The following is a 13,123-nucleotide window of genomic DNA, read 5'->3' as shown; positions in this document are numbered from 1 at the left end:
ATATCTCGAAAAGGCGTCCACCTATAGACCTAATGCCACTCCCTCTTAAAATGCTCAGTAACACCTTTCGTTTGATACCCATATCGTACAAACATTCTGGAGTCACCCTTGGTCCACCTTTATGGCGATATCTCGAAAAGGCGTCCAACTATAGAACTAAGGATTACTCCCTTTTAAAATACTCATTAACACCTTTCATTTGATACCCATATCGTACAAACACATTCTAGAGTCACCCCTGGCCCACCCTAATGGCGATATCTCGAAAAGGCGTCCACCTATAGACCTAATGCCCACTCCCTCTTAAAATGCTCAGTAACACCTTTCGTTTGATACCCATATCGTACAAACATTCTAGAGTCACCCCTGGCCCACCCTAATGGCGATATCTCGAAAAGGCGTCCACCTATAGACCTAATGCCCACTCCCTCTTAAAATGCTCAGTAACACCTTTCGTTTGATACCCATATCGTACAAACACATTCTAGAGTCACCCCTGGCCCACCCTAATGACGATATCTCGAAAAGGCGTCCACCTATAGACCTCATGCCCACTCCCTCTTAAAATGCTCAGTAACACCTTTCGTTTGATACCCATATCGTACAAACATTCTAGAGTCACCCTTGGTCCACCTATATGGCGATATCTCGAAAAGGCGTCCACCTATAGAACTAAGGATTACTCCCTTTTAAAATACTCATTACCATCTTTCATTTGATACCCATATCATACAAACACATTCTAGAGTCACCCCTGGCCCACCCTAATGGCGACATTTCGAAAAGGCGTCCACCTATAGACCTAATGCCCACTCCCTCTTAAAATGCTCAGTAACACTTTTCGTTTGATACCCATATCGTACAAACATTCTAGAGTCACCCCTGGCCCACCCTAATGGCGATATCTCGAAAAGGTGTCCACCTATAGACCTAATGCCCACTCCCTCTTAAAATGCTCAGTAACACCTTTCATTTGATTCCCATATCGTACAAACACATTCCGCCTTTATGGCGATATCTCGAAACGGCGTCCACCTATGGAACTAAGAATCACTCCTTTTCAAAATACTCATTAACAGCTTTCATTTGATACCCATATGGTACAAATATATTCTAGAGTCACCCCTGGTCCACCTTTATGGCTATTTCTCGAAAAGGCGTTCACCTATAGAACTAAAGCCCATTCCCTTTTAAAATACTCATTACCACCTTTCATTTGATACCCATATCGTACAAACACATTCTAGAGTCACCCCTGGTCCACCTTAATGGCGATATTTCGAAAAGGCGTCCACCGATAGACCTAAGGCCCACTCCCTCTTAAAATGCTCAGTAACACCTTTCATTTGATACCCATATCGTACAAACAAATTCTAGAGTCAGCCCTGGTCCACCTTTATGGCGATATCCCTAAATGGCGTCCATCCATAGAACTATGGCCTACTCTCTCTTAAAATACTCTTTAATACCTTCCATTTGATACACATGTCATACAACCACATTCCAGGGTTACCCTAGGTTCATTTTCCTACATGGTGATTTTCCTTATTTTGTCTCCATAGCTCTCAACTGAGTATGTAATGTTCGGTTACACCCGAACTTAGCCTACCTTACTTGTTTTAATATAGCATGTGAAGGAACGTATAGGGTAAACTCACTAGTATCCGGACACTATACCCTATTGTTGGCATTAATAGAATAATAACCTATAAATAGAATCGAATAACAATATAATCGCAAACCTGTATATTTCAATCGTGAGCTCACAAAATTTCAGCTAAATCGAATTCAAAGTTTAAGAGTTACGCGCGGGGTGGGGTGGAGGACGAAGAGTACGGTTGTTAAGCCGATTTGCCTAAAATAAATATTAGCAGCGCTTTGAAAAAGTAAGAAACAAAACAAGCTTTTCAAAACTTATCGCAATAAAGTAAGTCACTTCTGTTTGATTTATAATAAACTTTAATTTTATAAATAAAAAAAGTTTATACATTAAACTTTTAGCCTAATTTTTTAAGCGTCCGGATACTGAAACTAAAATTTACTACAATTCTCAGTATCCAGATTATAAAAAATTACGAATTACACGGGTCAAAACAAAATTTGACTTTGACTTCAAAGCATTAAATTTCAATTCTTCATGTCGGCATTTTACAAAAAAAAAAAACTATATGGCATGAAAAAGTTTGCTTTCCTATTTAGGAAAGCGCTTGAACGAAATTTTTCGAAATCTATGGTTTTAATTTTTACTTGAAAATGAAACAAATAAAATAAATATATTTTTTAAGTTCTAATATCGAAATAACTTACTTTTTCTTTTATGTTCATCCCTCAATAAACCCCAAAAATAGTCTCCCATCATGTTTTCATTATATTGGCCTTGATAACATTGTTCAAAGAAGAGCCTAAAATCTCCGCTTAACTTTTTGGTAAATTTAAATCTCTAATCAAATCACTAAAATCTTCAGTAGTGATGAATTGATGTTTTGGTTGTTCTGGTGTCGGTAAAAACTCCTTATCGGCATTGCTTTTATAAGAACTAAGTGATGATCCACTTCTCTGCCATAATTTTTTTTGTGGCTCTGGTACTGGTCGTGTCAAATCGTGTGCGACTGGAGCAGAAAAAGATTCAAGATCAGGATAATCGATAGGTTTTGCATTTTACCTATCTATACGTCTTTTACTCAGACTCACAATGCAAAAGTAGCAGTCTTTAACTTTTTGTTGTTTTGGCTTTGCAAAATTTGACATCTATGTATATATATAAAATTAAGTGGTGTTAGTTACACTACGCATAACTCAAGAACGGATGAACCGATTTGGCTGAAAATTGGTGGAGAGGTAGCTTAGAACCAGGGAACGGACATAGAATGCCCGTTAGGATATCCCGTTCCGGCTAGGGTCTTGAGATCAAAACGTGGACCTGGGTAATCCTGGGATGTGTTTGTACAATATGGGTATCAAATGGAAGCTGTATATGAGTACTTTAATACTGGGTATTTTTCGTACGCTTGGGTGACTAAGGTCTCCAGATATAGGCCAAAACGTGGACCCGGGTACCCCTAGAATGTGTTTATACAATATGGATATAAAAGCTTTTGAAGAGTTCTTTAGCAGAGGGTAATTTACATACATCTTGGTGACTAGGGCCTCGACATATTGCCCAAAACGTGGATCAGAATAAGCTTAGGATGTGTTTTTACATTATGGGTATCAAATGGAAGCTGTTAATGAGTACTCCAACAGCACCATGTTTATGATACAATCATGAATAATGTTAGCATGGAACTGGTGGATTGTTTTTCTGAAATCCAATGCATGTTTAAAATCATCGTATTTATGGTGATATATAAACACGCTTACACTTACTACAAACGTACGTGTTCAACTACAAAACGATCCGTCAGCAGCTGAATTTTCACAGCAATTACTGAAAATCGGAAATGGCCAAATGTCTGCCGATCCAACAGGAATGGTTACATTGCCTAACAATTTCTGCACTTTCGCACAGTCTAAAGAGGCATTCATATAGAGTGTATTTCCAAACATAGTTCAACATTACAAAAACTATGATTGGCTCAGTGAAAGAGCAATTTTACCTGGAAAAATAAGGACGTCAATGAGATAAATGCAACTATTCTGGATCAAATACCTGGTGACATAGTTGCATATAAGTCAATGGACACCATTACTGATCAAGATTATGTCGTAAATTATCCAACTGATCACTCAATTTGCCAGGCCTATCACCTCATAATTTACATTTGAAAATTGGAGCACCGGTACCAGACTCGCTGTGAAGAAGGTAATGTGTAACGTTATCGAAGCAACTATTTTGAAAGGGAAGTACAAAGGAGAACACGTTTTTATACCCAGAATTCCACTGATTCCGAGGGATTTACCATTCGATTTCAAACGTTTGCAGTTCTTTATTCGCCTTGCCTTCGCTATGACAATTAATAAGGCGCAAGGACAGTATCCAAAAATGTGCGGTATTAATTTAGAATACCCAATTTTTTCTCATGGAGAATTTTATGTAGCTTGCTCACGAGTAGGTAAACCATCGTCAATATGCATTTACGCGAAAGATGGAAAAACCAAAAACGTTGTCTACCAAAAAGTGTTACAATAAAGTTCGAATGAAATTGTATCAAAGGATTTGCTTTGTTTCGTATTAATTTTATTCTCTTTCAGCAAATCATTGAATTTATCGCCTTGCGAAGCGGGCGAGGGTACGCTAGTCTATATATATAAAAGAAAGTGGTGTTAGTTACACTACGCATAACTCAAGAACGGATAAACCGATTTGGCTGAAAATTGGTGGAGAGGTAGCTTAGAACCAGGGAACGGACATATGATACTTTTTATCCCGTTTTGGCTAGGGTCTTGAGATCAAAACGTGCACCTGGGTAATCCTAGGATGTCTTTGTACAATATGGGTATCAAATGGAAGCTGTTTATGAGTACTTTGATACTGGGTGTTTTTCGTACGCCTGGGTGACTAGGGTCTCCAGATATGGAACGTGGACACTGGTACCCCTAGAATGTGTTTATACAATATGGATAACAAATGAAAGCTGTTAATGAGTGATTTTTTTTTTTTTTTTTTTTATTTTCATACCTATTTGTGACTAGGGTCTCGAGATATAGGCGCAAATGTGAATAAGGGTAACACTAGGATGTGTTTTTACATTATGGGTGTCAAATTGAAGCTGTTGATGAATGCCTTAGTAGAGGGTAGTTTTCATACCTATTGGTGACTATGGTCTCGAGATATAGGCCAAATCGTGGATCAGGGTAACACTGGGATGTGTTTTTACATTATGGGTATCAAATTGAAGCTGTTGATGAATGCCTTAGTAGAGGGTAATTTTCATACGCCTGGGTGACTAGGGTCTCGAAATATAGACCAAAACGTGGCCCGGATACCCCTGGAAGGTGTGTGTAATATGGATATCAAATGAAAGCTGTTGCTGAGAGCTTTAAAGTAATTTCCATTGTCATATTAAATTTAGTCGCATCAACCTGGAAAAACTGATAAATAAGCATGCGAAGCCGAAATAAAGACATGAATTAATAATACCCACATACCTATATACATATGTACGTCCTATTCGATTTGCCTGAAATTTGGGGTATTAGTTTGCCTGTATTAGTATTTACGATCCTTTTTTCCGGGAACTAGACCAGAGACGGACTGGGATTCTGATTAGGACTAGGACTGGGGCTGAGACTCGGAAAGGGACTGTGACTTGGAATAGGATTAGAACAAAATACATACCACCCTCTGGGACTGGCAATAAGGGATGAAGAAGAATGAGAAGAACTTGAGAGAAGAGAAAAGAGGGAAGGAGATAGAGTGGGACGAAATAGAGAAAGATGAATCGAAAAAGACGGAGGTAGGAGTGAATAAAAGGATTAAGGAAAATATAAGAGGGGAGGGGGCATAGTTAAACGGAAAACGCCTATTAAGATGTATGCAGATAGACCAAATTTAGGGCAGAACAAAGTCTGCCGGATCTGCTAGTATATAATATTTCGTTTAAATGTCCGTTAAGAACGTTGGCGATAACAGTTTTTTGAAAAAAAACATTGGGTCGGACAGGGTATACATAAAAATTTTACAATCAAATGAAAATTTTTTAATGGGTAATGAAAAAAACCTTAAAAATCAAAGTCGAAAAAAGTCAAAAAAAAAAAAGAAAATAAATTTCGCAGGCTAGAAAATTATTTTTTCCTGAGCCCAAATCCTATCGAAAATCGATGGCGCGATATCGGTTAATAAATCGAACCAGTCTAATATACATATGTATTTATGTAAATTGCAAAGAGAACCTACGAAAACGTCGTACTAAAGTACTATAAGAAAAGCGATCGGGGACTAATTTTTACTGTCGGGATACTGAAAATTTAGTTTTGTAAATTTAAAAATTCTGTATTTAAATATTATGTGTAGGCCACACTATAAAGAAATATTTCCACCATTACAAGCAGTATTACTATTCGCAGTAGCGTTTATAGCCACAGAATAAGGTGAAATCAAAATTAAGTAACACGCAAAGTGCCCGGATACAGTGCATTTACCCTATAGCACTATTGAACTCATCGGCGCGTTAAACATTTAATTGATTTATGTGAATATTTTCATGAATTTTGCAAAATTCTTTTCAACACTCAAATGAAATCAATTTAAGTTTATACTATTTATGTTCGTATGTACATTATTAAACATTAGTAACTTTTAGTATTCTTCTGTTAAATGTTCCAATTGAGTCCATTTAATGTGAATAGCTAGTGGGACCTTAAAAAAATTATACGTGACATGAATGCTAAGGACGAAGCAATGTACATCTCTCTGGGCGTATACTTAAATACATGCATACGTTCACAATGACGGATCAAATACATATGTTAAGGGGTATAGCTTGAGTTTCGCGTTCCCCTCAAAAAACTATCACCCAGCAAATGAAAGAATATTGTTTTAAGACATGTACCTAAAATTTTTACAAAATTGATAAGAAGCTGACACTGGCATCACCGGTACTTCAAGAATGCAAAATAAGTCCATTGCGTAATCTACTACAGTGGTCATGTCAAGAATCTTAGCTGGCACCCAAGCCATTTTGCTTTTTTCATTTTAATTGTTTTTCAACCTAAACATTTTTTGCCAGCAAAAATTTTTTCCATGAATGGGATAGCGTAAAATAAGTTGAACTTCTTGAACCACAATGAGAAAACAATAATTTCGCAATTTTTCCAACTTGAAAATGTGCTTCTAGTAAAAATGCACAAAAACAACAAAGCAAGCATCCATACATACATGTAAGAAACAAAGCCAAGAGCGAAGAGAATATTTCTATTACATGAAGTAAGAAGCGGAGAAGAAATAGAAATATTCACACATATACATGTATATAGCTAAATAACCAACTATGTAATACAGAAACGAAAAATAAATAAGCAGGTGTTCGAGACGGCTGAAAGGTTTGGACCCTAGGAGAAATAGTCGAACGATGTGAAAGCAAGCTGATGAAAAATCAATCAGTTTGAGTTTAACAAGCTATAAGTGAAATACACAAGTAGTGTGATAAATAAAGACCATTTTGCTATACTGAATATTTGAGGTATTTATGTGACAGTTAAGCGATTCGAACAATGACAGAAGGTGCAGAATAATCAAAAGTTTGATAAAATTTGCTAAAATATTTTACGATAGTATTTTTTCCAACGATAGACTAATGGAACACTCAGGAACAATATTCTGTAAGAGCATGCAATTTCTAGCGTACGCTGAAGACATTGAAATCATCGGCCTAAAAATCTGTGCCTTAAGTTTTACTTACTCCAAACTGGGGAAAAGGGGAAATATGGGTTTGTTAGTGATAAAACGATATACATATGTATTTGCCGTCATTAAGCAAAGCGCCAGCGCATATCCGCCTTGGCAGCCATAATTTTGAAATAGTAAAAGATAGAGGTGGGTCGTTTCGTTCTGAACTTGTTCAATTCACCGGGTCTCTCAACTGAACAAGTGAACTAGATCTTCGATTTCGGTTCTATTTGTTCTTTTAGTTCGTTTTATCTAATGTTATTCTTTCTCTCTTCTCGTTCGCGAAAATTGTAAATTCATACATACATACGTAGAAAACAAATTTACTTGGAAAAAAGGAGCAGATGAGCAAAAAGAACAACTTGTTCGTTCATCAGAAAAGGAACGAAAAAGCACAACTCTAGTAAAAGACTTCGTTTATTTGGGAATCAGCATTAAAATAAACAACAACAACACCTTTGAAATACAGTGAAGGATCACTTTTGTCTTTGAATGCTACTTTAGACCAGATAGACAATTGAAAAGTAAAGTTGTCTCTCGGTGCAGAAGCATGGACAATGACAACATCAGCTAAGGTGGATCTGGAAGTGTTTGCGAGAAAAGTTCTTTAAAAGATTTTTGGACTCTACGCGTCGACGAGTACCGAATAATATTAAATGACGAGCTGTACGAGCTGTATGCAAACCCCAGCATAGTCCAGTGAATTAAAGCACAGCGGTTATGCCAATTAAGTTAGTAAGGTAAATAATAAACAGTTCGGCAAATTACGTTAATAATTATCTTTTCTTCAACGTTCGAAGCATTTTTGTACTGCTATGAGGTTACTATCGGATTCCTGGATCCGCCAGTGCCTAAAGTAAATACCGCTAATCATACAAATATCTGGCAAATTTACATTTAATTTGTGACTCATGCAAATAATGTCACTTTTAGTTTCAAAAATACAGTAAATTTAGCTATTTATCATACATTTAAATTTTTTTATATCCGTTTGTTTGTATGTACATATTTATTCACCACCAAGGCGCAGTAAGGCCACCTGCGCACTTGAAGAAAGGTACCTAATTGCGATGGGTGGCGCTCATTTACGTTTTATTTACAAACAATTGACCTAAAATACAAATTTCAAAGAAAGCGATTCTCAATAGATAACACTTAGCTGTTTATTCTTGTTTGTGCTTTTCCAGCAAAAGTATAAAAATTTGCAAATATTTTCATAATAGAACAAACATAGGCATCCATTTCACTAAATAATACGCCATTCAATGCGTCAGAAAAACAATTGACCTCTTCACATTTTTAACGCTTACCCCTTTCAAATATATACACTCAGAAAAAACACATGCCAAAAGTGACGAATATATATCCTAAAAAAAATTCTTTAAGTTGATAAAAGTTTTCAATTTAATGAGTAAGAATTTCTAATCTTAATATATTGTGGCGAATATTAGCAGTTATATACATCACTGTGCTGCTACTAAACAAATCCCCAACAACAATAAAGCAATCAGCCACGTGCATGAACACACCAAAGCAAATAGCCACACAAACACATAACCGGAAGCTTGAAGCAGAGAGATTATTTCACATACACATATGTAGTCAGCAGATAAAAGCAAGGCAAAAAGAGAAACAATCACACATCACGTTATCATCAGCTAAGAGCAGAAGTTGTTACTCACACATACACATGCATAAAGCTAAATAACCAAGTATGAGATACAACTGTTCCAGAAGGAATGTTCGTGAAAAGTCTAGACCTTAGGAGAAATACGCGAAAGAGGCAACAGAGAGTAAAAAAGCAGCACAAACGGAGAAATAATTAATCAGCTTGATTTTAACAAGCTTTTAGTGAACTACGCGAGTATTGTGAAGTCTATCTACTTCCGAAATAGTCTAAATAAAGAACGTTTTACTATACTAAATATTTGAGTTATTTATTCAGCAGTTCAGAGATTCGAACCCTAACAGAAGCTACAAAATAGTCAGGAATTCCCAAAATTCGTAACAATATATATTTCTTATGTACGAGTGCTTGGGACTAAGCTGCTTTTAAACGACTGGGCGGATTTTAATGGAATTTTGTGTGCATGTTTAAGGGGATTTGAGCATGCTTTTGATTCACCATTTGGTCCCTTTTCTTTCTTAACTTTGCGTGAAGTGAACAAGGGGCCGACCTATTCGAAATAAAAATACTTTATGGTGCGATTTCCTTGAAATTTGATACAGGGGTACTTCCTTGGGTAACAATTTACAACGCGGGTCGACCGCTAATACGTGTTCAAAAATTTCGGAAGAGGTGTGAAACGACATCAGTATTAATATTCCGAAACCGAAAAAATAATTTTGAGTCGTTAAAAAGATATAAAGAAAAATGGCCGGGCCCTTTCAAAACCGGCTTTGGGACTGAAAGAGCTAAAACTTTTATGTCTTCAGATTATTAACACTGCGATCTAGACGCGTCGTTTGACAACTCTCCCGATAATCTTGGACGCGTATAAGCAGTCAACCCCATTTGTAAATTATTACCCTTCCTTTGCTACGATAATGTTTGAAAACTTTTTCTTTCCGGGAAGTGGACCAGGGTCCGACATCTTCCAAATAATATAATATAAAGAAGAGATACCTCTTCGACTAAGTAAATATTTACGTGACTTTCCATTCGGGGAAGTGGACTAGGGGCCGTCCTATTTTAAAAATTCATATTTATGGTGCCATTTGTTTGAAATGTGTTATTTAGTTAGCCTTTCGAAAAGGGAGCAAAAGAGATAGGCGTGGAAGTTGGAGAGAGGAAGAAAGAGAAGGGGAGTGGAAGTGAGAGGTAGGGTGATGGAAAATAAAGGTGTGAGCACCAAATGGAGAGAGAAATGAAGAAAGTGGAGGAAGATAAGAAGGACAAGAAGCAAGTGTAAGGAGAATGAAAGAGATGAAAAAAAATTGACGGAGGTTTAGGGAGAGGAAAGTGGGAGTAGACGAAAGAAAAAGCGAGCATGTGAATGGAGAACGATAAGGAGGAGAGACAGGTATCAAACTTGGAGAGGAGGAGGTAGTGTCAAGAAGATAATTTTTCTTACAGAAGCTACACTATGAAAAATTCCTTTGTTTACTGTGAGAGTAATAACTTGACAGAGAGGAATATTATCGTATATATGTACATATATTTATGTATATCTTATATGTAAAAGTTGGGCATAGCTAGGTAGAGGTTTATACAAACAAAGATAATGACATCGGCCGGTCGGTTGAAGCAGTGCAATAATTGGTATATGGATCCCATATATTAGGAAATTGGGGTGAGAGGGAATGGAAGTAGGAAGGGGGTTGGAGTCGAGGAGGAATGGAAGTAACGATGGGATTAGGAACGGAAGTGGTATTAGGAAGAATATTTTGAGTGAGAATGGGAGTGGGAGTGGATTGGGAATGGAAGTGGGAATAGGAAAGAGAGTGAGAGTTGGAATTGGAGTTTGAGTGGGATTGGAAGTAGCAGAGGAAACAGCGGTTAGAATGGAACTGATAATGAGTTTGGGAGTGGGAGGAGGGCAAAAATAAGGGGTGGAATAAGAAAAATGGAAGACGAAGTAAAAAAAACAAGATAGATAAGGCAAATCAATTTTCGGGCAGAGCAAAGACTGCCGGGTACTCTAGTTTTTGTTTAAACTTTTTAATTATTAAGAAAAATTTTCGTTTGCAATTTATTCAATCAAGAATGCTTGATTGAATATTTCTGACAGACAGAATCGTCAGATCACGAGGCTGCAATTAAGCTGGGTCCTAGAAATCTGCTGTTAGTTGCCAAGAGGACGGAGTTATTCTATAATATATGTCCTGGCACCTGATTGGTGTTCTTCCGTTTGGTCATCAAACAAATTCTGGTAACACTATGTACATATTCAGTCTATGTGAGGTATTTATTTACCGGACAGTTTATCCTAACCTAAACTTCATGTATGAGTTAGGTCAGTGAATCGGATCATTCGACTGTAAAGTTGAGAGCATCGACTAGAAATCCACGGCCGTGACAGTTCCACAATTAAATTTTTTTTATTTTTTTATACAATTTCTTTCCGTTTTTAAGAAAATTATTCCTATAACCAAAGAAGAAAAGTGTTAACTTTTAAGAAAATTATTTGCTTAGATTTAGAGAAAGATTTCTACGGCGAAATCTCCTATACCAGGTTTTCACTCAATTGACTGTGGTGTGGTAAAGAATAAAAACAGCAAACGGTGTGAAAACGAGTTATAAAAAAAAACTTCCAAAGTGCATTGGTGGCCTTATGCGCTAACACGTTGATGATAAACCGTCATGATTTTTGAAATAGTCGGCTATACGGTCTATGAACTTTGTTTTTTTTTTTTTGCTAATTTACTCGCTTTCTATGTATTTTAAGGAATTTAGAGAAATTCCTCTAATTTGAAACCTTCTGCTAACGTTCGAATCGCTATACTGTTGAATAAATAACTCCTATATTCAATAATGAAAAATTGTCTTTATTAAACTATTTTGAGAGTACTTCACAATAACTCTTACTTCGCAACTAATTGCGTGCTTAAATCAAACTGATTACTGATTCTTCAGCTTGCGTTGGTTTTATACTCTTAATTTTCTCGTTCATACATTTCTTCTAAGGTCTAGTAATTTCGCGAAACTGTATTCCAGAAAAATATTATCCCTTGCCTCGTTATTAGCCATACCCATGTATGCCTATTTTAGTGTGTGTAAATGATGATTGAGTTGTTTACGTACATACGAGTGGATGTTTAGTATCAGCTTAGAGATGATAATATTCGTCACTTACTTACTTAATTGGCGCTTAACCGTCTAAACGGTTATGACCGTCCAACAAGGCGCGCCAGTCGCTCCTTCGCTCCGCCAACCGGCGCCAATTGGTCACAACAAGGGAGTTTAAATCGTTTTCCACCTGGTACTTCCAACGGAGTGGGGGCCGCCCTCTACCTCTACTTCCATAGGCGGGTTCCCATAGAAACACTTTCTTGGCCGGAGCATCATCTTTCATTCGCATAACATGGCCTAGCCAGCGAAGCCGCTGCGTTTTAATTCGCTGGACTATGTTGATGTCTGCGTATAGCTCGTACAGCTCATCATTAAATCTTCTTCGGTACTCCCCATCGCCAACGCGTAGAGGTCCATAAATCTTTCGAAGAACTTTCCTCTCGAACACATCCAAAGCCGCTTCATCTGCTGTTGTCATGGTCCATGCTTCTGCCCCATACAGCAGGACGGGTACGATAAGTGACTTGTAGAGTATGATTTTCGTTCGCCGAGAGAGGACTTTACTTTTCAATTGCCTACCTAGTCCAAAGTAGTATTAATTGGCAATATTGATTTTTCCTGGGTTTCAGTGCTGATATTGTTGCTAGTGTTGATGCTGGTTCCCAAATAAACGAAGTCTTTTATTATTTCGAAATTATGGCTGCCAACAGTAGCGTGGTTGCCAAGGCACGTATGCGCTGACTCTTTGCTCGATGACAGCAGGTACTTCGTTTTGTCCTCATTCACCATCAAACCTATCTTTACCGCTTCTTTTTTCAGTTTGGAGAAAGCAGAACTAACAGCGCGGATGTTTAGGCCGATGATATCAATGTCATCAGCATATGTCAGTAATTGCACGCTTTTATAGAATATTGTTCCAGTGCGGTTAAGTTCTGCAGCTAGTATAATTTTCTCCAGCATCAAATTAAAGAAATCGCACGATAGGGGGTCACCCTATCTGAAACCTCGTTTAGTTTCGAACGGCTCGGAGAGGTCCTTCCCAGTTCTGACTAAGCGGATGGTGT

General features: G+C 37.3%; 1 protein-coding gene across 1 annotated transcript in view; it reads left to right on the top strand.

Annotated features, from left to right (window-relative positions):
- ETHR (ecdysis triggering hormone receptor) overlaps positions 1-13,123 on the top strand; it is a 121,715-nt gene that overhangs the window by 21,922 nt on the left and 86,670 nt on the right. The gene's annotated exons all lie outside the window — the stretch shown is intronic.

This window comes from Eurosta solidaginis, chromosome 1, assembly GCF_040869045.1.
Source record: "Eurosta solidaginis isolate ZX-2024a chromosome 1, ASM4086904v1, whole genome shotgun sequence".
NCBI lineage: Eukaryota > Metazoa > Arthropoda > Insecta > Diptera > Tephritidae > Eurosta > Eurosta solidaginis.
Note: the sequence above shows the minus strand (reverse complement) of the source record. Positions and strands in the feature narration are given on the sequence as shown.